The sequence below is a fragment of the Bos indicus genome, chromosome 23, assembly GCF_029378745.1.
Source record: "Bos indicus isolate NIAB-ARS_2022 breed Sahiwal x Tharparkar chromosome 23, NIAB-ARS_B.indTharparkar_mat_pri_1.0, whole genome shotgun sequence".
NCBI classification, from domain to species: Eukaryota; Metazoa; Chordata; class Mammalia; order Artiodactyla; family Bovidae; genus Bos; species Bos indicus.
Window position 1 is genome coordinate 33,314,927 of NC_091782.1, and position 25,357 is coordinate 33,340,283.

The window sequence follows — 25,357 nt, forward strand, 5'->3', positions numbered from 1 at the left end:
AGATTGCCTTGTGAGGAGAGACGGCGCAAGGTGGTGGACTGATTCGGGATGCTTCCTCTCCCTACGTGTCTGCAGCACTTTGACCACTTTGAACAAGAAACACAAGACCACAAGACTGACTTTTTTTTTTTTTTTTAGGCCAGGAATCAAATCTGGACTCTTGTCATCAGTTGACAGCCGTGCATCTCCCACGATTGCTTCTGATTTCAAAGGACAATTCAGTATCACGGTCCCTTCTCTGATCACTGTGGGGATTCTTTCCCCAGCCTTGTATAGTTTCCCTACCTGTGTGCGCTGACCAGTGTTAAGGTCCATGTGGAGAGCTTCCGGGAGTTTCCTCTTCTCCCGGCTCTGTCCTTTCCGGTGCTCTGTCCTGCCGTCTCCAGCTGTCTTGGTCTCCTGGACTTTATCCGCCCCAACATTTCAACTCAGAGAATTCACCAGCCTCTGCCTGCACTGGGCCTTGGAAACTCTCTCAAGGCAGTAAAAACTCGGGTGCAATCCTAGATCTCACGTCGGTTCCCAGCAAAATCGCTCATTCATTTCTTTTCTGTCAGAGATTACCATCCTTCTTTGCCTGATGTTTGGTGTCTGGAAAAGTGTTTCTGATCTGTTTTGGTTCTTTCAGGCAGGAGGGTGCGTCTGATCCTTGCAATTTTGTCTCGGCTGGAAACAGGCCTTTCCACTCTTTGGAGGAGGAAGAGGGGAAAGCTGAGACCTCTTCGGTTTGTGGGTTTCTGCTCTGGGGTTGCAGGCTGCGGGGGAGCAGACAGGGGCAGGTTGGTTAGTGCAGCGGCCTGTCCTAGGGGCAGTTGGCATCGCCTTTCCGGGAAACATGGGGCCTCCTGCTGCTTGTGGCAAGCAGTGTGTGCAGATATTGGGCTCGGGCTCCAGGTTCCAGCTGGGTCAACCTATCTGGAGGGTTCAGGCTACAGGCCCCAGCGCCGGTCACATGGTCTTCTCCGCTGTACCAGTGTGAGTGTGTCAGTGTGTGTGTGTGCCAGGGCTGGTGGTGGGAGAGGAGGGCTCTGGTGGGAGAGCAGGGCCTGAGTCCAGGAGTGCCGAGGGGCTGACGTCACCAAAACGGGCATTCGGATCTCTGGCGGGCCGGCAGGCTGAAGGTGGGCGCTTTCTGATGAGGGGGCGGGAGCCTTGGAAGATGGGCGATCCGCACACTCTTTCCTCATCGCCGCCTGGCTGTCACCCGCGGGACATCGGAACACCTACCTGCTGCACCAGTGTCTTCCCCCTGGGTCAATTCCAGTCGTCCTCCTTGGTGGCCGGGTGATGATTGCCACTTGGCAGAGCCTCAGAGGCTGGGACTGGATGAACCAGTGGGACTCGCCCAGCACCTGAGTCCACCGGAGCCACGCCTCTCAGTCCCTTGATGCCTCTAGTCCCCTTTCTCTCTCTCTCTCTCTCTCTCTCTCTCTCTCGTTCTCCTTTCCTTTAGGTTATTACATCTCCGTGGGACCCTTTCCCCAACACTTTATTAAAGAATATTTTAAAATGTAAAGAGCTTACGTGTAAATTGAGCTGGATGAACTTAACCGAGGTATACTACTCCCACGTGACCACCGCCCAGCTCGAGGTTCAGGACATGCCAATTAGTCCAGAAAATCGCCTTATGCCCCCTCGCCAGTCAATATTGCCTCCTGCAAGCTCATCGCTGTCTGATTTCTAGCGCCAGGTAATGTGCCTGCTCTTGAATTTCGTAGAAACGGAGTCATATAGCATATCCTCTGGTAAGACTCTTTTTCTTTTTCTTGCCTAGGGCAATAGTTCTGAAAGTGATTTGAGTCTTTACACGTACAATAAGTCGTAGAAGTTTGATCTTATCGCTGGGAGATTTATTCTTTCGATTTTATAAACAAACCAAAATTTATCTGTACAAGGAAATGGGACGTTGCTCATGATACTCATAGTAGGGAAAAAGCAGCCTAGTCAGGCCACCTGTCAGCAGAGTGGCGCAGCGGGAGCGTGCTGGGCCCATAACCCAGAGGTCGATGGATCGAAACCATCCTCTGCTAGGCTTTCTTTTCGTGACACCCATCCAGTTCCTCGCTCGAGCATCACGGGCACAACACAGTTCGTCAGCTTACAGATGCACCGTCTCCTTTCACCACTCCTAGAACCGTTGCCACCGCCTTCCTAATCTTTACAAACCAGCAAGCGTTTTCCTTTCCCGTCCTTTCTCTTTTCTTTTTTTTCCTTTCGTCCTGGGCGAGGGCCCTGGGGCCGGGGCGGGGGGCGGGGGTGAGGGTGTAATAGCAAAATCGGCCCTCCTCACTCATTTCCAAAGAGAGGCAAACCTCTGGCCCTTCTTACTTCGGAATAGTTGACAAGTTTACTGTCCATTTCCGATGGATCAGCACTACTTCTTCCAGGGAATAACATACACACTTGACTCCAGTTAGGGTTTTATATCTTCTTTACACTCGAAAGAAAAAACTTTTCTTGTTTGTTTGTTTTTCTTGATTTCTGCCTGGGGACTGGTCCGCGAGTCTCCTACTGTCTGTCCCTTGTCTTTTCACGACTATACGTATGCTGTGCGACGAGGTGGCCGAGTGGTTAAGGCGATGGACTGCTAATCCATTGTGCTCTGCACGCGTGGGTTCGAATCCCATCCTCGTCGTCTGGTTGCGTTTATGGCCTTCTGCTGTGGCTCAGCTGGTGAAGAAACCACCACTCGCAATGCGGGAGACTTGGATTCCATCCCTGTGTGGGGCAGATGTCCACTCCGGATATCTACGCCTCTCTTTTCACTCCTATAGGTCAAGTTAACGGGAATTTTTAAAAAATCCTTCTCGAAGGCAATACACCTTGCTGTTACTTATGAAGAACCCGATCGCATTCAGTTTGTGGGAAAAACAGAAGGAAAAGAGTTAATTTCAAAAACGCAGGAGAATCAGATTACAGAAAATAGAGAAAACGTCACCGTGACTGCGATGCAATGTGAGTACTGAAGAAGAATGAGAATTAAAGCTGGAGTCACAGCAGGTTAAAAGACTATCAAAGTGTGAAAGGTTCCCCAAGGAAGGAGTAAAGAATCAGTTCTTTGTGTAAATTCTCTGAAAAAGACTGCAGTTTGAAGAATGGTACTGGGCACAAACATGGAACTATAAAGGCTTTCCAACCAGTAATATATTTTAAAAGTTTCCAGACGCTGCAGTTTCCTGCGAGACGAGGTGGCCGAGTGGTTAAGGCGATGGACTGCTAATCCATTGTGCTCTGCACGCGTGGGTTCGAATCCCATCCTCGTCGGACTTTCTAGTGGAGGGGAAAAGTAAATTTTGCTCTGTATCTTGACAAAAGAACTGTATATAATTTTCTGCTTGTCCTCATTCTACCTCTCACTTTCTTTGTTCTTGCAGTTTCATTTCCATCCTGGTTACTCCCGTATTCACACTGTGGCGATTTTCTCTGTTTTCTATAATCTCATTCCTCATTGGTGACACTCTAGTGCTCAACCTCTGCCCTCGTTTCACATCTTTTCGTTCTCCACTCATTCTAGATCTTAGTTTAGTGCTCTTCCATGCCTGACTGAGTGCTATTGCTGTCTATTCTTAGGGTATGATATACAGCTTATATCTATCATGTTGTGGCACAAATTGCAGAGTCAATGGATCCAAAGTTTTGGTCTGAACCCAGGTATTCCCTCCTCCGAACAATTTAGAGGGTCAGTTCAGTACAGTTCAGTCGTGTCTGACTGTTTGCGATCCCATGGACTGCAGCATGCCAGTCCTCCCTGTCCATCACCAACTCACCGAGTCAGTGAAGTCCATTGAGTCAGTGATGCCATCTAACCACCTCATCCTCTGTTGTCCCCTTCTCCTCCTGCCTTCAATCTTTCCCAGCATCAGGGTCTTTTCCAAGGAGTCAGTTATTCACATCAAGTGGCCAAAGTATTGGAGTTTCAGCTTCAGCATAAGTCCTTCAAATAAATATTCAGGACTGGTTTCCTTTAGATGGACTGGTTGGACCCCCTTGCAATCCAAGGGACTCTCAAGAGTCTTCTCTAACACCACAGTTCAAAAGCATCAATTCTTTGGCACACAGCTTTCTTTATAGTCCAACTCTCACATCCATACATGACCACAGGAAAAACCATAGCTTTGACTAGATGGACATTTGTTGGCAAAGTAATGTCTTTGCTTTTTAATATGCTGTCTAGGTTGGTCATAACTTTTCTTCCAAGGAGCAAGTATCTTTTAATTTCATGGTTGCAGTTACCATCTGCAGTGATTTTGGAGCCTAAAAAAATAAAGTCTGACACTGTTTCCACTGTTTCCCCATCTATTTCCCATGAAGTGGTGGGACCGGATGCCATGATCTTCGTTTTCTGAATGTTGAGCTTTAAGCCAACTTTTTCACTCTCCACTTTCACTTTCATCAAGAGGCTTTTGAGTTCCTCTTCACTTTCTGCCATAAGGGTGGTGTCATCTGCATATCTGAGGTTCTTGATATTTCTCCCGGCAATCTTGATTCCAGCTTGTGTTTCTTCCAGTCCAGCGTTTCTCATGATGTACTCTGCATAGAAGTTAAATAAGCAGGGTGACAATATACAGCCTTGACGAACTCCTTTTCCTATTTCGAACCAGTCTGTTGTTTCATGTCCAGTTCTAACTGTTGCTTCCTGACCTGCATACAGATTTCTCAAGAGGCAGATCAGGTGGTCTGGTATTCCCATCTCTTTCAGAATTGTCCACAGTTTATTGTGATCCACACAGTCAAAGGCTTTGGCATAGTCAATAAAGCAGAAATAGATGTTTTTCTGGAACTCTCTTGCTTTTTCCATGATCCAGCAGATATTGGCAATTTGATCTCTGGTTCCTCTGCCTTTTCTAAAACCAGCTTGAACATCAGGAAGTTCATGGTTCACATATTGCTGAAGCCTGGCTTGGAGAATTTTGAGCATTACTTTACCAGCGTGTGAGATGAGTGCATAGGGTAACCAGGCAAAATAAGTTGAAGTATGTTAGTTTAGTGGGCTTCCAAATAAGAACATCTTCAAAGCAATAAGTAAAGGAGAGCAGGTCCCTCCACACCTCACCTCACCCTCCCAATCCCCCCATACCCTCCACCATCCTCCCAGCCCCAACTTCAGAAGATTTTTATTTTTCTATTTGATTTTTTTGAAATTTTCTCATTATTTATGGTGCTTGCTGTTTCAAGGAATTTTTATTTTCTTGTCACAGTGTAAGGACTCATTAAACAGTACTGTACAAAAAAGGGAAAACTTTCCTAAGATTTCTGTGTTTTCCTTCTTGAATTTGCCAGTTGAATTGTGATGCAGAAACCTATTTATTATACCATATTCATTTCATTTTCTCCTGCCTTTCAAACTTAATTCCTTTGCTCATTCTTCCCATAAAGTGCATGCGACTGGTGTCTTTATAAGTAATAGCAACATGCATTGCATTCAAGGTGGATTTACAAAACATTCCAGCTAACCTGATCTAAATTTAGTAACCATGTAGAAGTGAAAGTCACTTAGTCGTGTCCCACTCTTTGTGACCAGGTGGACTGTAGTCCATGGAATTCTAAGCGCCAAAATACTGGAGTGGACAGCTGCCCCACACTGGGATGGAATCTAAGTGTCCTGCATTGCGGGTGGTGGTTTCTTCACCAGCTGAGCCACAGCAGAAGGCCATAAACACAACCAGACGACGAGGATGGGATTCGAACCCACGCGTGCAGAGCACAATGGATTAGCAGTCCATCGCCTTAACCACTCGGCCACCTCGTCTCGCAGGAAACTGCAGCGTCTGGAAACTTTTAAAATATATTACTGGTTGGAAAGCCTTTATAGTTCCATGTTTGTGCCCAGTACCATTCTTCAAACTGCAGTCTTTTTCAGAGAATTTACACAAAGAACTGATTCTTTACTCCTTCCTTGGGGAACCTTTCACACTTTGATAGTCTTTTAACCTGCTGTGACTCCAGCTTTAATTCTCATTCTTCTTCAGTACTCACATTGCATCGCAGTCACGGTGACGTTTTCTCTATTTTCTGTAATCTGATTCTCCTGCGTTTTTGAAATTAACTCTTTTCCTTCTGTTTTTCCCACAAACTGAATGCGATCGGGTTCTTCATAAGTAACAGCAAGGTGTATTGCCTTCGAGAAGGATTTTTTAAAAATTCCCGTTAACTTGACCTATAGGAGTGAAAAGAGAGGCGTAGATATCCGGAGTGGACATCTGCCCCACACAGGGATGGAATCCAAGTCTCCCGCATTGCGAGTGGTGGTTTCTTCACCAGCTGAGCCACAGCAGAAGGCCATAAACGCAACCAGACGACGAGGATGGGATTCGAACCCACGCGTGCAGAGCACAATGGATTAGCAGTCCATCGCCTTAACCACTCGGCCACCTCGTCGCACAGCATACGTATAGTCGTGAAAAGACAAGGGACAGACAGTAGGAGACTCGCGGACCAGTCCCCAGGCAGAAATCAAGAAAAACAAACAAACAAGAAAAGTTTTTTCTTTCGAGTGTAAAGAAGATATAAAACCCTAACTGGAGTCAAGTGTGTATGTTATTCCCTGGAAGAAGTAGTGCTGATCCATCGGAAATGGACAGTAAACTTGTCAACTATTCCGAAGTAAGAAGGGCCAGAGGTTTGCCTCTCTTTGGAAATGAGTGAGGAGGGCCGATTTTGCTATTACACCCTCACCCCCGCCCCCCGCCCCGGCCCCAGGGCCCTCGCCCAGGACGAAAGGAAAAAAAAGAAAAGAGAAAGGACGGGAAAGGAAAACGCTTGCTGGTTTGTAAAGATTAGGAAGGCGGTGGCAACGGTTCTAGGAGTGGTGAAAGGAGACGGTGCATCTGTAAGCTGACGAACTGTGTTGTGCCCGTGATGCTCGAGCGAGGAACTGGATGGGTGTCACGAAAAGAAAGCCTAGCAGAGGATGGTTTCGATCCATCGACCTCTGGGTTATGGGCCCAGCACGCTCCCGCTGCGCCACTCTGCTGACAGGTGGCCTGACTAGGCTGCTTTTTCCCTACTATGAGTATCATGAGCAACGTCCCATTTCCTTGTACAGATAAATTTTGGTTTGTTTATAAAATCGAAAGAATAAATCTCCCAGCGATAAGATCAAACTTCTACGACTTATTGTACGTGTAAAGACTCAAATCACTTTCAGAACTATTGCCCTAGGCAAGAAAAAGAAAAAGAGTCTTACCAGAGGATATGCTATATGACTCCGTTTCTACGAAATTCAAGAGCAGGCACATTACCTGGCGCTAGAAATCAGACAGCGATGAGCTTGCAGGAGGCAATATTGACTGGCGAGGGGGCATAAGGCGATTTTCTGGACTAATTGGCATGTCCTGAACCTCGAGCTGGGCGGTGGTCACGTGGGAGTAGTATACCTCGGTTAAGTTCATCCAGCTCAATTTACACGTAAGCTCTTTACATTTTAAAATATTCTTTAATAAAGTGTTGGGGAAAGGGTCCCACGGAGATGTAATAACCTAAAGGAAAGGAGAACGAGAGAGAGAGAGAGAGAGAGAGAGAGAGAGAAAGGGGACTAGAGGCATCAAGGGACTGAGAGGCGTGGCTCCGGTGGACTCAGGTGCTGGGCGAGTCCCACTGGTTCATCCAGTCCCAGCCTCTGAGGCTCTGCCAAGTGGCAATCATCACCCGGCCACCAAGGAGGACGACTGGAATTGACCCAGGGGGAAGACACTGGTGCAGCAGGTAGGTGTTCCGATGTCCCGCGGGTGACAGCCAGGCGGCGATGAGGAAAGAGTGTGCGGATCGCCCATCTTCCAAGGCTCCCGCCCCCTCATCAGAAAGCGCCCACCTTCAGCCTGCCGGCCCGCCAGAGATCCGAATGCCCGTTTTGGTGACGTCAGCCCCTCGGCACTCCTGGACTCAGGCCCTGCTCTCCCACCAGAGCCCTCCTCTCCCACCACCAGCCCTGGCACACACACACACTGACACACTCACACTGGTACAGCGGAGAAGACCATGTGACCGGCGCTGGGGCCTGTAGCCTGAACCCTCCAGATAGGTTGACCCAGCTGGAACCTGGAGCCCGAGCCCAATATCTGCACACACTGCTTGCCACAAGCAGCAGGAGGCCCCATGTTTCCCGGAAAGGCGATGCCAACTGCCCCTAGGACAGGCCGCTGCACTAACCAACCTGCCCCTGTCTGCTCCCCCGCAGCCTGCAACCCCAGAGCAGAAACCCACAAACCGAAGAGGTCTCAGCTTTCCCCTCTTCCTCCTCCAAAGAGTGGAAAGGCCTGTTTCCAGCCGAGACAAAATTGCAAGGATCAGACGCACCCTCCTGCCTGAAAGAACCAAAACAGATCAGAAACACTTTTCCAGACACCAAACATCAGGCAAAGAAGGATGGTAATCTCTGACAGAAAAGAAATGAATGAGCGATTTTGCTGGGAACCGACGTGAGATCTAGGATTGCACCCGAGTTTTTACTGCCTTGAGAGAGTTTCCAAGGCCCAGTGCAGGCAGAGGCTGGTGAATTCTCTGAGTTGAAATGTTGGGGCGGATAAAGTCCAGGAGACCAAGACAGCTGGAGACGGCAGGACAGAGCACCGGAAAGGACAGAGCCGGGAGAAGAGGAAACTCCCGGAAGCTCTCCACATGGACCTTAACACTGGTCAGCGCACACAGGTAGGGAAACTATACAAGGCTGGGGAAAGAATCCCCACAGTGATCAGAGAAGGGACCGTGATACTGAATTGTCCTTTGAAATCAGAAGCAATCGTGGGAGATGCACGGCTGTCAACTGATGACAAGAGTCCAGATTTGATTCCTGGCCTAAAAAAAAAAAAAAAAGTCAGTCTTGTGGTCTTGTGTTTCTTGTTCAAAGTGGTCAAAGTGCTGCAGACACGTAGGGAGAGGAAGCATCCCGAATCAGTCCACCACCTTGCGCCGTCTCTCCTCACAAGGCAATCTTGGCTGTCAGTTCACCTTAAAGGGTCTTCAGAGACATGGAAAGAACGACCTTTTAAGAATGCCTCCTTACTTTGTATCTCTTGAGGATTTGAGAAAGGGCGTTGATTGAGCAACTACTTTGGAAAGACAATTTAAAATCGAATACGCTTTTGACAAAAGGTTGCCAGGAAACTTTTCCACTGCCCCTGCCCCCACCTCCCACCAAATTTTTCGTGTTAGGCCACCCTCTGACCCTGCCCAGCTCTCTGTCCTCATCTATTGGTCCCGGAGGAAAGAGAACCCTGCCTGCCTGGAAAAATGTTGGGCTTGTGGTAAGTGGAGAGCTGAACTGGGTAACGAGTGGATAAAAGGTATGTGAGGGTGGCGGGTTTGGAACACAGTTAGAGGACTCTAACTGTCTCCTTACCTGTCTCCTGGGAAACCCGTATATGGGTCAAGAAGCAACAGTTAGAACTGGACGTGGAACAACGGACTGGTTCAAAATTGGGAAAGGCATAGGACAAAGCTGTATGTATATTGGCACCCTGCTTATTAAATTTCTATGCAGGGTACATCATGTGAAAGGCCGGGCTGGATGAATCACGAGCTGGAATCAAGATTGCCAGGAGAACTATCAACAACCTCAGATACGCAGATGATACCACTCTGATGGCAGAAGGCGAAGAGGAACTGAAGAGCCTCTTGATGAAGGTGAAAGAGGAGAGTGAAAAAGCTGGCTTAAACCTCAACATTCAGAAAACTAAGATCATGGCATCCGGTCCCATCACTTCATGGCAAACAGAAGGGGAAAACGCCAAAATCAATGCGGACGGTGACGGCAGCCACGAGATTAAAAGACGCTTGCTCCTTGGAAGAAGAGCTATGACCAACCTAGACGGCGGAGACGTAACTTAAAAAGCGGAGACGTAACTTTGCCGACAAAGGTCCGTACAGTCAAAGCTATGGTTTTTCCAGTAGTCATGTACGGATGTGAGAGCTGGACCATAAAGAAGGCTGAGCGCGAAAGAATTCATGCTTTCGAAGTGTGGTGCTGGAGAAGACTCTTGAGAGTCCCTTGGACTGCAAGGAGATCAAAGCAGTCAATCCTAAAGGAAACCCACCCCGAGTATTCATTGGAAGGACGGTCGCTGAAGCTGGAGCTCCAACACTTTGGCCACCCGATGCGAAGAGCCAGCTCACTGGAAAAGACCCTGATCCTGGGAAAGACGGAAGGCAAAAGGAGAAGGCGTCGGCAGAGGACGATGTGGTTAGACAGCATCCTCCAGGAGAGGGTGGAGGACTGACGAGCCTGGCGTCCCGACGGGACAGGCACAACCGCAAGGGGACTCTAGGCACTATTCTCAGGGCTGTGTAGGTTAAGAGGCAAGTTTTCTCGGAAAACAGTTGGCAGCCTCCTGGAGGAGGTGACCAAAGAGAACAGTGGCCCGTACGGGGATCGAACCCGCGACCTTGGCGTTATTAGCACCACGCTCTAACCAACTGAGCTAACCGGCCCCCGACTGCGTGAGTCCTCTTCTCTTCTTCCTTTCCTCTTACGGCCCCCGCCTCCCCCTCCAAAATGTCAAGTTCCAACTGACCCTTACTGTTGCTTCTCTTAAGAGAGTTTCGTCATTGTCGTTGCCTTCCATCCTCAGTCAAAAGAATGAGACGCTTTCTCGGAGAAGAAAACCAAAGGAAAAGAAGGCACAATTGGTTTTCGGTCGTATTCCTTGACGTGAACGAGGAAACCGAAGGTTTTCGGAGGAAGCTGCGGTCTACGGCCCGGGGAATCCATGGAAGAATTTGCTGTTTGTGTAAAAGGCTCGCAGAAAGCGCCTTAAGCTGGGCTGAGTGCAGGCTCTGCCGTACGAGATGGAATACGGTGCCTGAAGACTATTCCGATGGTTCCCCCAGGTTTACCGGTGAGACTCGGTGGGAGTTCGGAAGCCTCCTCAACTACCGAGTTTCTCGGAAGGTTCCTGAGAGGTTCCGGAGAACGGTTCAAAATGCAAACTCCGAAGAGCGAAGCTGTTCCCGCCCGGTTTCGAACCGGGGACCTTTCGCGTGTGAGGCGAACGTGATAACCACTACACTACGGAAACTTGCTTTCTCGGCTCCTTGATCATGTTTTCCCTCCCCGGCTGATGGTGTCCAAGCGGGAAAGGAGATTCCCGGCTAGCCCAAGCTGGCCACACCGAATCGGTTTTCTCTTTCAGGAAATGGTCGACGTTAGTGCGCCCTCCTATCACGACCAACAATGCTACAGTCAATGAGTCACACTAAGCAAATACTACCTCTAAGCGAAGAATTCCTTGCCAAAGGCAGAGCAGACGTTTTAGGCAGCGTCCGGGTACAGTAGATGTCGGAGAACTGCTCGATTTTGTCTTATGTGGGTTTGTGTGACCTTAGGAAGTTCTGTGATCACCATCTCTTGAGTGCCAGAAAAAGATTGCAATGACTGAAGACGATTCAATGATCCTGGTTGAAAAGTAAGCGCGATTCGGTGCCCTTGAACTCTAGCAGCTGCCCATTCTGTGACGGGCAGTGTTTGGCTGATAGAAACCGAGGGGCGGAGAGGGGCAAATGCCCACTGATCTGCCAGGCAGTCCTTACTTTGTCCCCCCTGACCTCAGTTCTGTGCCAGTTGAGCACAAATCAACCAGAGTCAGACTAGAATTGCTGTGGTCGGTAACATCCTCAAGGCACTAACACTGCTGTTGTAGATATCATCAGTAACATCCAAAGTCAGTTCGTTTCTCCGGGGCAAGCTGAGCTAACGAATCTCCGAGCCGTGGACTACGAGGGCAGCGAACGGTAAACCGGAAACATCCTGAATCCTGAAATGTCAAAAGTCGGTGATCAATCCCAGATTCTTTGGTCTTCCGCTTGAAACAAACAAACAAACAGACAGAGAAGACAGACAGACAGACAGACAACAACAAAACACCGCTAACTGAAAGACCAAGAGGGAGTGGACGTGAGGCTCGTCTCCTGCTCCCTCGCTTGGCGGCCTTTGGTCCAAAGGGCTGCTGTCCGAGTTTGGCTTTGTGTGCAGAGGTCACAGCAGATGTTTGTTGGGTTACGCGTGGAACAGCTCTCCGAGGACCACGAAAAAGAAGTGTAACCGCGGCAAACAGAGGTCTTAAGTTGTAGAGCAAGACTTGTCATGGCCGGTTAGCTCAGTTGGTTAGAGCGTGGTGCTAATAACGCCAAGGTCGCGGGTTTGATCCCCGTACGGGCCAAGGGGACTTTTGCTCCTTATCACTCAAGGTGTTACCTGTTTGAACCCTGGAGTTGTATGTAATGTAACTTGGGTTGCTTAAAAAAAAAAAAAAAAAAAAAATAGCGTGTTACTCCTCCCTCTTGAAACTGTCCTACCGGCGCTCTTCTGGAAGTCGGGGTGCAGGGCCAGCTCCGATATCCGGTGCCCAACACCCTGGGCTTTCTTGGATTTAACGTTTCCTCAGTCAAAGCCACTCTTCTTTCTATTAGGAAGAGGGGAGGGCGTGGTGAAGGGTAACCCAGTGGGAATAAGTGGCGAAGACACTTGCCGAGCCTTCTTCCTTCCTACGTTCCATCTCTTTCTTGTTCCTCGTCCTCCTCTTCTTTTTTCTTAAAGCCTGTTTGATGTGAAACTCAGTACAGGTGTCCCTATGTGGTCCTTTCCCCCTCCGTATTTGCTGTGGGAGATCGAAACCAGAAAATGCTTGATTGTGGATGTTCCAGTGATCGCAATCACTTGAAGGGTCCTTCGGACTCCCACAAGACGTAGGATGGCCCCACGGGGTAACAAGAAGCAAGGCTGAGGGAGCTTTTCGTAGCGCTTGTGAGCCGCCAAAGCTTGGAGAGTTGGGGTGTGGTTCAAGTGCAGGAAGATCAGTTGTGCAAAAGGTTTCGAGCCAGCCAGGAGTCGAACCTAGAATCTTCTGATCCGTAGTCAGACGCGTTATCCATTGCGCCACTGGCCCCCTGCGACGAGAGGGCTTAAGCATGTCTATTTCAATGAGGCCTCCGAAGTCGCTGGTTCTGCTATGAAGATAGAAATAACCCCGAAACTGATGACTCCCACCGATTCTCTTCATTTGGGGTTAGTGTACGTACTACAACGTTGCTTTCCATGTCTACATTTTGGATTACAAGCAAATTTAACCCTTAGGACTTTCCATACATGATAGAAAGAAGTCACTCCTTGAGAGCAAGTTTTCTGCTGGGAGTGCTCTTGGTTAATTTCTGCTACCTGTTAATCTGGCGTGCTTCCACCTCCCTCATCTATTCTATACTTCTTTGGGGCCCTGATGATGCGTCTGCGGATGGTTACTGACTGCCCTGTATTCTCTTTAACTAAGTGTTTTTAAAATAAAGTACACTTATTTGGTTTGGAAGTGCATTTGGCCCTAAGAATCACATTCTACTCCTCTTACTGTTAAGAGTAGTTAATACTCCCTAAGAGGGAGAATCATGGCCAAATTCTATGATAAATCATGCGTCGGATAAAAGCATGCAGAAGTCAATGGTAAAGGCAAAAAGAGGCAAGAAGGCAGGAAAGGTATACTCAAAGGTGCAGAAACCACATTAGGCAGAGACTGCTGGAATTCAGGAAATGATTTAATACCACACAAAATTTAAACAGGCAGACATGCTCTCTTTAGACACCGTGGTTATATGTTTCTTTTTGTTTTCAAGTTGGGCATAAGGAACACGTCAAAATATACAACTGCCTTGAGAGAAGGATGTTGGATGTTGAGAGAGACAGGGCATAGTAATGTTCTTGATGGCACAAACTTGGAATCCAGAATGCAACGCTTTCTCACCCCAGCATTGCCATCTGTTGCCTAACTGGCCTTTGCAATAAAAGACCAGGTGTACAGAAGCTAACAGAAATGTGAAGATTTATGCAGAAAGCTTTGGGGAAGTTTTATCTGAAGGAGTGATGATGGAGGGGAAGTTTCGAGGTTGAGGAGATCGTAACTAGGAACAGAGGGGGAACAAATAATATATTCACAAGTCTCTGGGAAATGAGAGGACAGGGTGGTGGGGAGAGAAGGGGGCAGTGAAGTGTGAAATGAAGCTGGAGACATAGGAGAGGCCATGGAGAGGATTTGAGGCCATAAGCTTAAGGGTCATGTCATAAAATAGGTCTCAGATGTTCAGGTGGCAGGCGACCCTTTCAGAAACACCGCTTCCTGCCTTTCATCCATTTGTCCTCTCAAAGTTCACAGAATCTGAGATCTAGTCTGATCTAATCTGAGTAAAAGTCAGCTAAAATTCCCCCCAATATTGGAGAAAACTCCCAGGCATTCAAACCACGCAGCCCCCTTTAGACCGCAGCGGGCAACAGCGGTGGTCCCGGTGGACAGCCCGGCCAATCCGCCCGACTCCCTCAGTTAGAATTTCAGGGATCTGCCACCCCCGGGTGCTGAGCTCCACCAGCGCAGAGGCAATGGGAGTGCAGACATCGAGGTATCACTTCCCTGAACGCGGGAGCCCCCGTTTTGCAGTCTGTACTCAGGTGTCAAGGGAAATAATCAACAAGCAGTCTATACCCGGAACAGAAGAAAAAGCGTGAATCAAGCCAAACTAAGGACGATAGCCCCGTGTGAGTGTCTCTCACTTATTCTGATGAACGGCTCCGGAGAAACACGGTTTTCAGCAGTTTTATACCGTGTCTATTTATATAGATTGATTATATATATTTATATAGGTTGATGTCGACATTCTAGGAATCAGCGAACTGAAATGGACTGGAATGGGTGAATTTAACTCAGATGACCATTATATCTACTACTGCGGGCAGGAATCCCTCAGAAGAAATGGAGTGGCCATCATGGTCAACAAAAGAGTCCGAAATGCAGTACTTGGATGCAATCTCAAAAACGACAGAATGATCTCTGTTCGTTTCCAAGGCAAACCATTCAGTATCACAGTAAGCCAAGACTATGCCCCAACCAGAAACGCTGAAGAAGCTGAAGTTGAACGGTTCTATGAAGACCTACAAGACCTTTTAGAACTAACACCCAAAAAAGATGTCCTTTGCATTATAGGGGACTGGAATGCAAAAGCAGGAAGTCAAGAAACACCTGGAGTAACCGGCAAATTTGGCCTTGGAATACGGAATGAAGCAGGGCAAAGACTAATAGAGTTTTGCCAAGAAAATGCACTGGTCAGAACAAACACCCTCTTCCAACAACACAAGAGAAGACTCTATATATGGACATCACCAGATGGTCAACAGCGAAAGCAGATTGATTATATTCTTTGCAGCCAAAGATGGAGAAGCTCTATACAGTCAGCAAAAACAAGACCAGGAGCTGACTGTGGCTCAGACCACGAACTCCTTATTGCCAAATTCAGACTGAAATTGAAGAAAGTAGGGAAAAACACTAGACCATTCAGGTATGACCTAAATCAAATCCCTTATGATTATACAGTGGAAGTGAGAAATAGATTTAAGGGCCTAGATCTGATAGATAGAGTGCCTGATGAACTATGGAATGAGGTTCGTGACATTGTACAGGAGACAGGGATCAAGACCATTCCCATAGAAAAGAAATGCAAAAAAGCAAAATGGCTGCCTGGGGAGGCCTTACAAATAGCTGTGAAAAGAAGAGAAGTGAGAAGCAAAGGAGAAAAGGAAAGATATAAACATCTGAATGCTGAGTTCCAAAGAATAGCAAGAAGAGATAAGAAAGCCTTCTTCAGCGATCAACACAAAGAAATAGAGGAAAACAACAGAATGGGAAAGACTAGGGATCTCTTCAAGAAAATCAGAGATACCAAAGGAACATTTCATGCAAAGATGAGCTCGATAAAGGACAGAAATGGTATGGACCTAACAGAAGCAGAAGATATTAAGAAGAGATGGCAAGAATGCACAGAAGAACTGTACAAAAAAGATCTTCACGACCCAGGTAATCACGATGGTGTGATCACTGACCTAGAGCCAGACATCCTGGAATGTGAAGTCAAGTGGGCCTTACAAAACATCACTACGAACAAAGCTAGTGGAGGTGATGGAATTCCAGTTGAGCTATTCCAAATCCTGAAAGATGATGCTGTGAAAGTGCTGCACTCAATATGCCAGCAAATTTGGAAAACTCAGCAGTGGCCACAGGACTGGAAAGGGTCAGTTTTCATTCCAATCCCAAAGAAAGGCAATGCCAAAGAATGCTCAAACTACCACACAATTGCACTCATCTCACACGCTAGCAATGTAATGCTCAAAATTCTCCAAGCCAGGCTTCAGCAATATGTGAACCGTGAACTTCCTGATGTTCAAGCTGGTTTTAGAAAAGGCAGAGGAACCAGAGATCAAATTGCCAACATCTGCTGGATCATGGAAAAAACAAGAGAGTTCCAGAAAAACATATCTTCTGCTTTATTGACTATGCCAAAGCCTTTGACTGTGTGGATCACAATAAACTGTGGACAATTCTGAAAGAGATGGGAATACCAGACCACCTGATCTGCCTCTTGAGAAATTTGTATGCAGGTCAGGAAGCAACAGTTAGAACTGGACATGAAACAACAGACTGGTTCGAAATAGGAAAAGGAGTTCGTCAAGGCTGTATATTGTCACCCTGTTTATTTAACTTCTATGCAGAGTACATCATGAGAAACGCTGGACTGGAAGAAACACAAGCTGGAATCAAGATTGCCGGGAGAAATATCAAGAACCTCAGATATGCAGATGACACCACCCTTATGGCAGAAAGTGAAGAGGAACTCAAAAGCCTCTTGATGAAAGTGAAAGTGGAGAGTGAAAAAGTTGGCTTAAAGCTCAACATTCAGAAAACGAAGATCATGGCATCCGGTCCCACCACTTCATGGGAAATAGATGGGGAAACAGTGGAAACAGTGTCAGACTTTATTTTTCTGGGCTCCAAAATCACTACAGATGGTGACTGCAGCCATGAAATTAAAAGACGCTTACTCCTTGGAAGGAAAGTTATGACCAACCTAGATAGCATATTCAAAAGCAGAGACATTACTTTGCCAGCAAAGGTGCGTCTAGTCAAGGCTATGGTTTTTCCTGTGGTCATGTATGGATGTGAGAGTTGGACTGTGAAGAAGGCTGAGCGCCGAAGAATTGATGCTTTTGAACTGTGGTGTTGGAGAAGACTCTTGAGAGTCCCTTGGACTGCAAGGAGATCCAACCAGTCCATTCTGAAGGAGATCAGCCCTGGGATTTCTTTGGAAGGAATGATGCTAAAGCTGAAACTCCAGTACTTTGGCCACCTCATGTGAAGAATTGACTCATTGGAAAGGACTCTGATGCTGGGAGGGATTGGGGGCAGGAGGAGAAGGGGATGACAGAGGATGAGATGGCTGGATGGCATCGCTGACTCGATGGACGTGAGTCTGAGTGAACTCCGGGAGTTGGTGATGGACAGGGAGTGCTGGCGTGCTGCCATTCATGGGGTCGCAAAGAGTCGGACACGACTGAGCGACTGATCTGATCTGATCTGATCTGATCTGATAGTCTTTGCAGCCAAAGATGGAGAAGCTCTATACAGTCAGCAAAAACAAGATCGGGAGCTGACTGTGGCTCAGATCACGAACTCCTTATTGCAATTTTCAGACTTAAATTGAAGAAAGCAGGGAAAAGCACTAGGCCATTCAGGTATGACCTAAATCAAATCCCTTATGATTATACAACAGAAGTGACAAATAGATTCAAGGGATTAGAATATGACAGACAGAGTGCCTGAAGAACTGTGGACAGAGGTTGGTGACATTGGACAGGAGGCAGTGATCGAGACCATCCCCAAGAAAAAGAAATGCAAAAAGGCAGAATGGTTGTCTGAGGAGGCCTTACAAATAGCTGAGAAAAGAAGAGAAGTGAAAGGCAAAGGAGAAAAAGAAAGATATACCCATTTGAATGCAGAGCTCCAAAGAATAGCTAGGAGAGATAAGAAAGCCTTCCTCAGTGGTCAATGCAAAGAAATAGAGGAAAACAATAGCATGGGAAAGACTAGAGATCGCTTCAAGAAAGTTAGAGATACCAAGGGAACATTTCATGCAAAGATGGGCACAATAAAGGACAGAAATGGTATGGACCTAACAGAAGCAGAAGATATTAAGAAGAGGTGGCAAGAATACACAGAAGAACTATACAAAAAAATATCTTCATGAGCCAGATAACCACGATGGTGTGATCATTCACCTAGAACCAGACATCCTGGAATGGGAAGTCAAGTGGGGCTTAGGAAGCACCACTATGAACAAAGCTAGTGGAGGTAATGGAATTCCAGTTGAGCTATTTCAAATCCTAAAAGGTGATGCTGTGAAAGTGCTGCACCCAATCGGACAGCAAATGTGGAAATCTCAGCAGAGGCCCCAGGACTGGAAAAGGTCAGTTTTCATTCCAGTCCCAAAGAAAGGCAGTGCCAAAGAATATTCAAACTACCACACAATTGCACTCATCTCACACGCTAGCAATGTAATGCTCAAAATTCTCCAAGCCAGGCTTCAACAGGACGTGAGCTGTGAACTTCCAGATGTTGAAGCTGGATTTAGAAAAGGCAGAGGAACCAGAGATCAAATTGTCAACATCTGGTGGATCATTGAAAAAGCAGGAGAATTCTAGAAAAACATCTACTTCTGCTTTATTGACTACGCCAAAGCCTTGGACTGTGTGGATCACAAGAAACTGTGGGGAATTCTTCAAGAGATGGGAATACCAGACCACTTGACCTGCCTCCTGAGAAACTGTATGCAGGTCAAGAAGCAACAGTTAGAACCGGACATGGAACAGCAGAGTGGTTCCAAATCGGGAAAAGAGTACGTCGAGGCTGTATATTGTCACCCTGCTTATTTAAGGTCTACGCAGAGTACATCATGCGAAGTGCTGGGCCGGATGAAGCACAAGCTGGAATCAAGATTGCCGGGGGAAACATCAATAACCTCAAATATGCAGATGACACCACCCTTATGGCAGAAAGCAAAGAACTAAAGAGCCTCTTGATGAAAGTGAAAGAGGAGAGTGAAAAAGATGGCTTAAACCTCAACATTCAGAAAACGAAGATCATGGCATCCGGTCCCATCACTTCATGGCAAATAGATGGCAAACAATGGAAACAGTGAGAGGGGGCTCACTCTCACTGTTTTGGGGGTCTCCAAAATCACTGCAGATGGGTTGCTGACTGCAGCCATGGAATTAAAAGATGCCTGCTCCTTGGAAGAAAAGCTATGACCAGCGTAGACAGCATATTTAAAAGCAGAGACATTACTTTGCTGACAAAGGCCCGTCTAGTCAAAGCTATGGTTTTTCCAGTAGTCATGTATGGATGTGAGAGGTGGACTATAAAGAAAGCTGGGCACCAAACAACTGATGCTTTAGAACTGTGATGTTGGAGAAGCTTCTTGAGAGTCCCTTGGACTGCAGGAAGTTCCAACCAGTCTATCCTAAAGGAAATCAGTCCTGAACATTCATTGGAAGGACTGATGCTGAAGCTGAAGCTCCAATATTTTGGCCACCTGATGTGAAGAACTGACTCATTGGGAAAGAACCTGATGCTGGGTAAGATTGAAGGCAGGAGGCGAAGGGGATGACAGAGGATGAGGTGGTTGGATGGCATCACCGACTCGATGGACATGATTTTGGGCAAGCTCCAGGAGTTGGTGATGGACAGGGAAGCCTGGTGTGCTGTGGTTCATGGGGTGGCAAAAAGTTGGACTCGACTGAGCAAGTGAACTGAACTGATTCCTTGTCAGAACAAAAAAACATCAAAAGTGAAATGGCACATTCCTTAAAGGTTTCAAAAAAAAAAAAAAAAAAAAAGGCAGATCAGCCAGTTCACATCAGATTAGTCTGGCCCAGGCACCTGGGAAATACTACTAGTGCTCACCTCTCAGGGAGAAAGGCATTTAAGCTTTACCTTTAAAACAGACTTTTTTTTTTTTTTTTTTTTGCCTTTCATTAGGCACGAACATATGTAAGCCAGCATGACTTTCCCATACCTCAACATGTGACCATTTCTTTCAAAACCATCTAGTAGAAATACAGATTTTATTTTCATGGGCTCCAAAATCACTGTGGATGATGACTGCAGCCACAAAATTAAAAGACACTTGCTCCTTGGAAGAAAAGCTATGAGATACCTAGAAAGCGGATTAAAAGGCAGAGACAGCATTTTGCCAATGAAGATCCCTCTCTCTGGTCAAAGCTATGGTATTTCCAGCAGTCTTTTAGGGATGAGAGAGTTGGACCATAAAGAGGGCTGAGCGTGGAACTGTGCTGGAGAAGCCTCTTGAGGGTCCCTTGGACTGCAAGGAGATCAAACCAGTCAATCATAAAGGAAATCAACCTTGAATATTCATTGGAAGGACCGATGCTGAAGCCGAAGCTCGAATGTTTTGGCCACCTGATGTGAAGAGCTGACTCACTGGAAAAGACCCTGACGTTGGGAAAAATTGAGGGCAGGAGGAGAAAGGGGACAGAGGATGATCTGATTGGATGGCATCATCGACACAGCGGACATGAATTTGAGCAAACTCTGGGAGATAGTGAAGGGCAGGGAAACCTGGCGTGCTGCAATCCGTGGGGTCCCGTAGAGTGGGACACGACTTAGCGACTGAACAGCAGCAACAACGGAAATACCATGTGCGGTATTTTATGTGTTTTTTAAATTAAAAAAAAAAAAAAAAAGTCTGTCCCTAAAATACACGCGCCACCGACTCAATGTACCATTAAAACATTTCCCCCTGTCCTTTCTCACTTGTGAGAAATCCCTCACTCGGCCCGGCAAATCCAAAGTGCGCTGTTCATGGTCCTGACTCCGGGAATAGTTCTGGTTTCCCGGGGGCGACGCGGACCTTCTCCGCCTGCCCGTCGCGAGCTTCGTGTTGATCTGGATGCCGAGTCCCCGAACCGTCCGAGAAGAGCCGCTGCTGGCCTAGATACCCTGCCTGCGAGGGTCCCCAGGCCCCGTTCCGTGTGTGTCTGTCCCACAGCCTTGTCTCGAAACACACACGCAGACAAACGCACCTCCACTCCATTCCGATCTCAACCTGGGACTGTTCTGTGCCTAAATGGAACTGTCTTTTGAACCCGGGGAAGCGACGGGTCTGTGCGACTGAAGGACAACCCGTGGCAGAATGTGACCAGTCCGCCCAGGCAAACCTAGGTGGGTGGGTAATTGGGTGCGGCTGCAGATGACCGCGTGCTGCCTTCCGCGTGCAGATGACCCAAGCTCCCGGCAAAGGGGCGAGTCGGCGTCGACCGCGTGGTGGAAACATTTGAGCAGAGATTCGGATCCAGGCGGACTACGGAATAATTCTCTGAGGGTACTGGTGGGGATCTGCACGTGGACCCGGGGAATTAGGAGAAAAAGGAAAGGACAGTGAGATTAAGCAACGGTCTCCACCCGACACAAGATCTCCGTGTAGTTTCTGGGGACAGGAAACTTCTGATTCATTGCTTCCATCCCCTCCGCCATTCCTTTCCACCTTCTGCGCACACAGATTTTATGTCGAAGGTTTTTGAAAATATTTCTGGTACGGGGGGGAAAAAAATTGCCAGAGATGGGAGACATCTGGAAACCTCCCCTTTTTTCCGTCTGTTGGTTTTAGCTTCTTGTTTGACTGATTGCATTCTTTCGTTGATTCACTTGTACTGCTGTAGGCCTACCTCAGTTGCTTCGGGCCAGCTGCTTGCATTTCAAATCATTTGCCCACAGGCTAACAGTGAAAGCGAAAACAATAAAGTTTGGTGAAGAAAATGTAGCGAAATACTTCCATGCATTTGAGATGAGCGACTATATGTTAGACAGGACAGAAGGCGCACTAAGCGTCCAGGACATAATAAGCACTAAGCTACCCCCGTACCTCACAAAATCCGACCCCTTTTTCCTCAAAATTGCTCTAGGAGAGAACATTATAGTTGACACATTGTAAAGCTGCTGGAGTCAGAGGAACGTCAAGAAATGTTAAACTACAGTAAGTATTTTAAAAGGCCGTAGGTGAGAGCACGGGTGCTCTGAGGATACGTTGGAATCGGGAACCTTGGAGAGGGCAGCAAAATCCCAAGGAAATCTTTGCACTTGTCTATAAGACAGCAAAAGCCGGCGGCTTGGGCTGTTTCCGCCCGGTTTCGAACCGGGGACCTTTCGCGTGTAAGGCGAATGTGCTAACCGCTACACCACGGAAACGTCACGCCCGTATGAGGTATTACAAGTCCCATAAAACGGCATACTCGGTTCCTTGGTTGCTCCCCACTCCCCCCGCCCCCCGTCACGCCCCCAATCTAGTAATTTTGAATATTTCTCTTGCAGAATGTGTTCACTCGCGGTGCCTTGCTTTCCATCGTTTCAAAAACTTTTGCTAAAAGAATAATATCGAAATTCTATGGCTCATACTGCTACTGCTGCTGCTAAGTCGCTTCAGTCGTGTCCGACTCTGTGCGACCCCATAGACGGCAGCCTACCAGGCTCCCCACCAAACCTAACTCAGTGGTGGGGGTGGTTTAGTCGCTAAGTCGTGTCCGACTCTTGCCACCCCATGGACTGTAGTCTGCCAGGCTCCTCTGTCCATGGGATTCTCCAGGCTGGACATCTGGAAACAACCCACTGGAGTGGGGATGTTCCCGACCCAGAGATCAAAGCCGGGTCTCCCGCATTGCAGGCAGATTCTTTACCGCCTGAGCTAGGAGGGAGCAGAGTCCAAACACCTTCCCAAACATCAGGCAGGGTGTCCTCAGGTTCCAAGGGCATTTGATTACGAGCAACAACCCGATACTGTCCTGTGCCTTTGATTTCCACCTCTCTTCCTCATCGTCGGAGCCAGAACACAACGCACAGAGTCCTGAAGACCACCGAACTTCCGAGAGGGCCAAACTCGCCTTGGAGGAGACTGCCGAGCGGGGTTGGGATGGCCTGTGCCCTCTTGACTCTGAGAAAGGAGTGCCAAAAGGAGCAGTGTTTGGGAATTCATGGGACTGGATTTTGCGCCAGAATAAGTCGAGGTGGGAGGCATCAGTCAACTTATTATCCAGCGTCACTCACACTGCCCTGGAACGACTGTGCTTTGAGCGATCTGAATCTGTTCAACAGATGCCCACCTTGCCTCTCCTTTGTTTTTCTCTTCATGTCACCTGACCTTCCTCATTGTATTTTCCCTCTTCTCAGTACTTCCCTCGAGGACCAGGAAGGTGCTCAGCAGCGAAATTGTAGTCTTTCATTAAATCCCATGTGAGAAATTCCTGATTTCTTTGCATCAGCTCTGCATCGGCATCTTTCACAAATAGCAGCGCTGAGAGCTCCTGCTCTCAGCAAAACTAAAACTAGGATTGGTCACAACGTTGCAGGAAACAGAGTCGAGAGACAATATTTCCCAATCAGCAAGTTTGGGATTTAGTTTCCCATAATTTGATTAGAAGTTTATTTTTAAGCCAGTAAGGAGTAGCCCCACCATGTACCCAATCCTGACCCTACCAGATGTCCTGAAAAATTATGCAAGCAACTCAAAGGGCCCTTTGGGGTATGTGACTCCTGAACGCACAAAGGCTTTTCGGATCAAAATGTACTTTTTAAACAGTTGAAGTTCATAAACAAAGAATGCTTTAAAAAGTCAGTTTGCCCGCACCTTAAAAAAAAAAAAAAAAAGAATATAATTTTGTGTATTTTGTCATTGACTATTCTTTATCCTCTTTTAGATATAACCTCAGTTCTTCTCCTTCCAAAATTTCCAGTATCGTCAAGAGTCCATTTCACATCGAAAAGAGGAAACAGTTACAACACAACTTGATTCACACTACCGTAATTTATATTAGAATGTCTTTCCTCTTCTTTTATCTCTTTTGATTTCATTTCATTCACTAAGGATAAATGAGTAAAAACAATGCTGGATTACCTAGTGATTCAGGAAGACAGCTGCAACATATGAAAGTGCAGAACTTGAAAACACACCCACTGAACTAGACCAGTAAGTCTCTGGCCTTGCTTCATGAAGTATCGTCCGTGGAACAGGAGTGTAGCGTCTGAGATTGTAGAAATGCTGACTTTCAGGCCCCTGTTGCAGATGCAGTTATTTAAAACCCTCATTATAATGGATCACACCAGGTCATTCACATGCCCATAAAATTTTGAGAAGCGCGACTGTAAGGCACTACTAAAGTTGGTGCCAAATCGGGGTGGTGGGAGTTCGCGGGGGAGGGGGTGGCTCTGAAGAGGGACATGACAATTCAATGATTCCATGAAGAAAAACAAATGACTCCATTGTGGTAAAAGTTCTAGGAGGCAAACATAATTGAAGAGATCCCACAAAACCAAACTGGCAACTTCTGAGACCTGATCTAAAACGCGAAGGAAACACCGAGAGGCAGTTCTAATTCTCATCTCAAGACCGTCTGAGAACCACCTTTTTATGGCTATCGGGAGAGCATTCCTAGTACTCCCGGGCTTGATGGGAGGTAAACAGATTTCATTTTTTAAACTTGTTTTGCTCTATTTAAAACAGTCTTGCCTGAGGCCCCGCTGGGATTTGAACCCAGGATCTCCTGTTTACTAGACAGGCGCTTTCACCAACTAAGCCACGGAGCCAGCTGCAGTTGACCCTTGGTTCCTAACATTATTTGAAGGAGTTTTCGCTTTCCTGGCTCACCAATGCATTTCTCAAGAACTTAAGATCAACACTACAATCTCAGGACTCTTTCTCAAAATTTCTATCAAGTCTTTTACCCTCTCTTGTCTGAAATATGCACAGAAGTTTACATGCTGAGCCAAGACAAGAAAAACCTTCTGAACCTCTGAACCCTTGAAATCGATAGCCAAGTCGTTTGACTTTTGCACCTTCCTATGGGAGATACTTTTCACTTTCATGCATTGGAGAAGGAAATGGCAACCCACTCCAGGCCAGTGTTCTTGCCTGGAGAGTCCCAGTGACGGCGGAGCCTGGTAGGCTGCCGTCTGTGGGGTCGCACAGAGTCGGACACGACTGAAATGACTTAACAGCAGCATGGGAGATACTAATACTTCTCCCTTTCGAATCTGTAAAAGGAAAACGATGGTGCTTATCAGGCTTGAAACATAGCATGAAATGGAGCGCTTGAAAGGACTTCACCACATCTTCTGCTACGCTCACTGTCAAAGAGCAGTATCTTACAAGAGAGGAGTGTGCCTGTTCATATTTATTTTAGAGCAACGTGGACGGTAAAGGCATGCAAAAGGGAAAAGGAAGGTAAGAATTCAGCAAATGTCAACATGCAAGAATGATGTTTGACACAGAAATACAGACAATTAAAACTTTGGTAGACATGTCTTACATTAAAAATGTCATCAAGTTCTTGACTTGTCTGAGTTCCTAAAATGGACACTTACTGCATAATTATCAGAGAATAGTCCTCTCCTCTGAGCATGAGGCAGTATGCGATGATGCTTTAGAGCTCAAACTCTGATGTCAGACTCCACTGATTCTTTGTTCCAAATCTGTCATTATACTCGTGACTTTGAGA

At 47.0% G+C, this 25,357-nt stretch overlaps 12 non-coding genes across 12 annotated transcripts; 4 read left to right on the top strand and 8 right to left on the bottom strand.

Moving 5' to 3' along the window:
* Window positions 1-1,958: 1,958 nt before the first annotated feature.
* Window positions 1,959-2,030, top strand: TRNAM-CAU (transfer RNA methionine (anticodon CAU)). Its single transcript has one exon. It is a non-coding gene; the product is annotated as a tRNA-Met (tRNA).
* A 523-nt stretch (window positions 2,031-2,553) lies between these two features.
* TRNAS-GCU (transfer RNA serine (anticodon GCU)) lies at window positions 2,554-2,635 on the top strand. The gene has a single exon. It is a non-coding gene; the product is annotated as a tRNA-Ser (tRNA).
* Window positions 2,636-3,182: 547 nt separating this feature from the next.
* On the top strand, window positions 3,183-3,264 carry TRNAS-GCU (transfer RNA serine (anticodon GCU)). Its single transcript has one exon. It is a non-coding gene; the product is annotated as a tRNA-Ser (tRNA).
* A 2,403-nt stretch (window positions 3,265-5,667) lies between these two features.
* On the bottom strand, window positions 5,668-5,749 carry TRNAS-GCU (transfer RNA serine (anticodon GCU)). The gene has a single exon. It is a non-coding gene; the product is annotated as a tRNA-Ser (tRNA).
* A 547-nt stretch (window positions 5,750-6,296) lies between these two features.
* On the bottom strand, window positions 6,297-6,378 carry TRNAS-GCU (transfer RNA serine (anticodon GCU)). Its single transcript has one exon. It is a non-coding gene; the product is annotated as a tRNA-Ser (tRNA).
* A 523-nt stretch (window positions 6,379-6,901) lies between these two features.
* TRNAM-CAU (transfer RNA methionine (anticodon CAU)) lies at window positions 6,902-6,973 on the bottom strand. Its single transcript has one exon. It is a non-coding gene; the product is annotated as a tRNA-Met (tRNA).
* Window positions 6,974-10,351: 3,378 nt separating this feature from the next.
* Window positions 10,352-10,425, bottom strand: TRNAI-AAU (transfer RNA isoleucine (anticodon AAU)). Its single transcript has one exon. It is a non-coding gene; the product is annotated as a tRNA-Ile (tRNA).
* A 514-nt stretch (window positions 10,426-10,939) lies between these two features.
* Window positions 10,940-11,012, bottom strand: TRNAV-CAC (transfer RNA valine (anticodon CAC)). The gene has a single exon. It is a non-coding gene; the product is annotated as a tRNA-Val (tRNA).
* Window positions 11,013-12,078: 1,066 nt separating this feature from the next.
* TRNAI-AAU (transfer RNA isoleucine (anticodon AAU)) lies at window positions 12,079-12,152 on the top strand. Its single transcript has one exon. It is a non-coding gene; the product is annotated as a tRNA-Ile (tRNA).
* A 653-nt stretch (window positions 12,153-12,805) lies between these two features.
* Window positions 12,806-12,878, bottom strand: TRNAR-ACG (transfer RNA arginine (anticodon ACG)). Its single transcript has one exon. It is a non-coding gene; the product is annotated as a tRNA-Arg (tRNA).
* Window positions 12,879-21,985: 9,107 nt separating this feature from the next.
* On the bottom strand, window positions 21,986-22,058 carry TRNAV-UAC (transfer RNA valine (anticodon UAC)). The gene has a single exon. It is a non-coding gene; the product is annotated as a tRNA-Val (tRNA).
* A 2,314-nt stretch (window positions 22,059-24,372) lies between these two features.
* Window positions 24,373-24,446, bottom strand: TRNAT-AGU (transfer RNA threonine (anticodon AGU)). The gene has a single exon. It is a non-coding gene; the product is annotated as a tRNA-Thr (tRNA).
* Window positions 24,447-25,357: the final 911 nt, after the last annotated feature.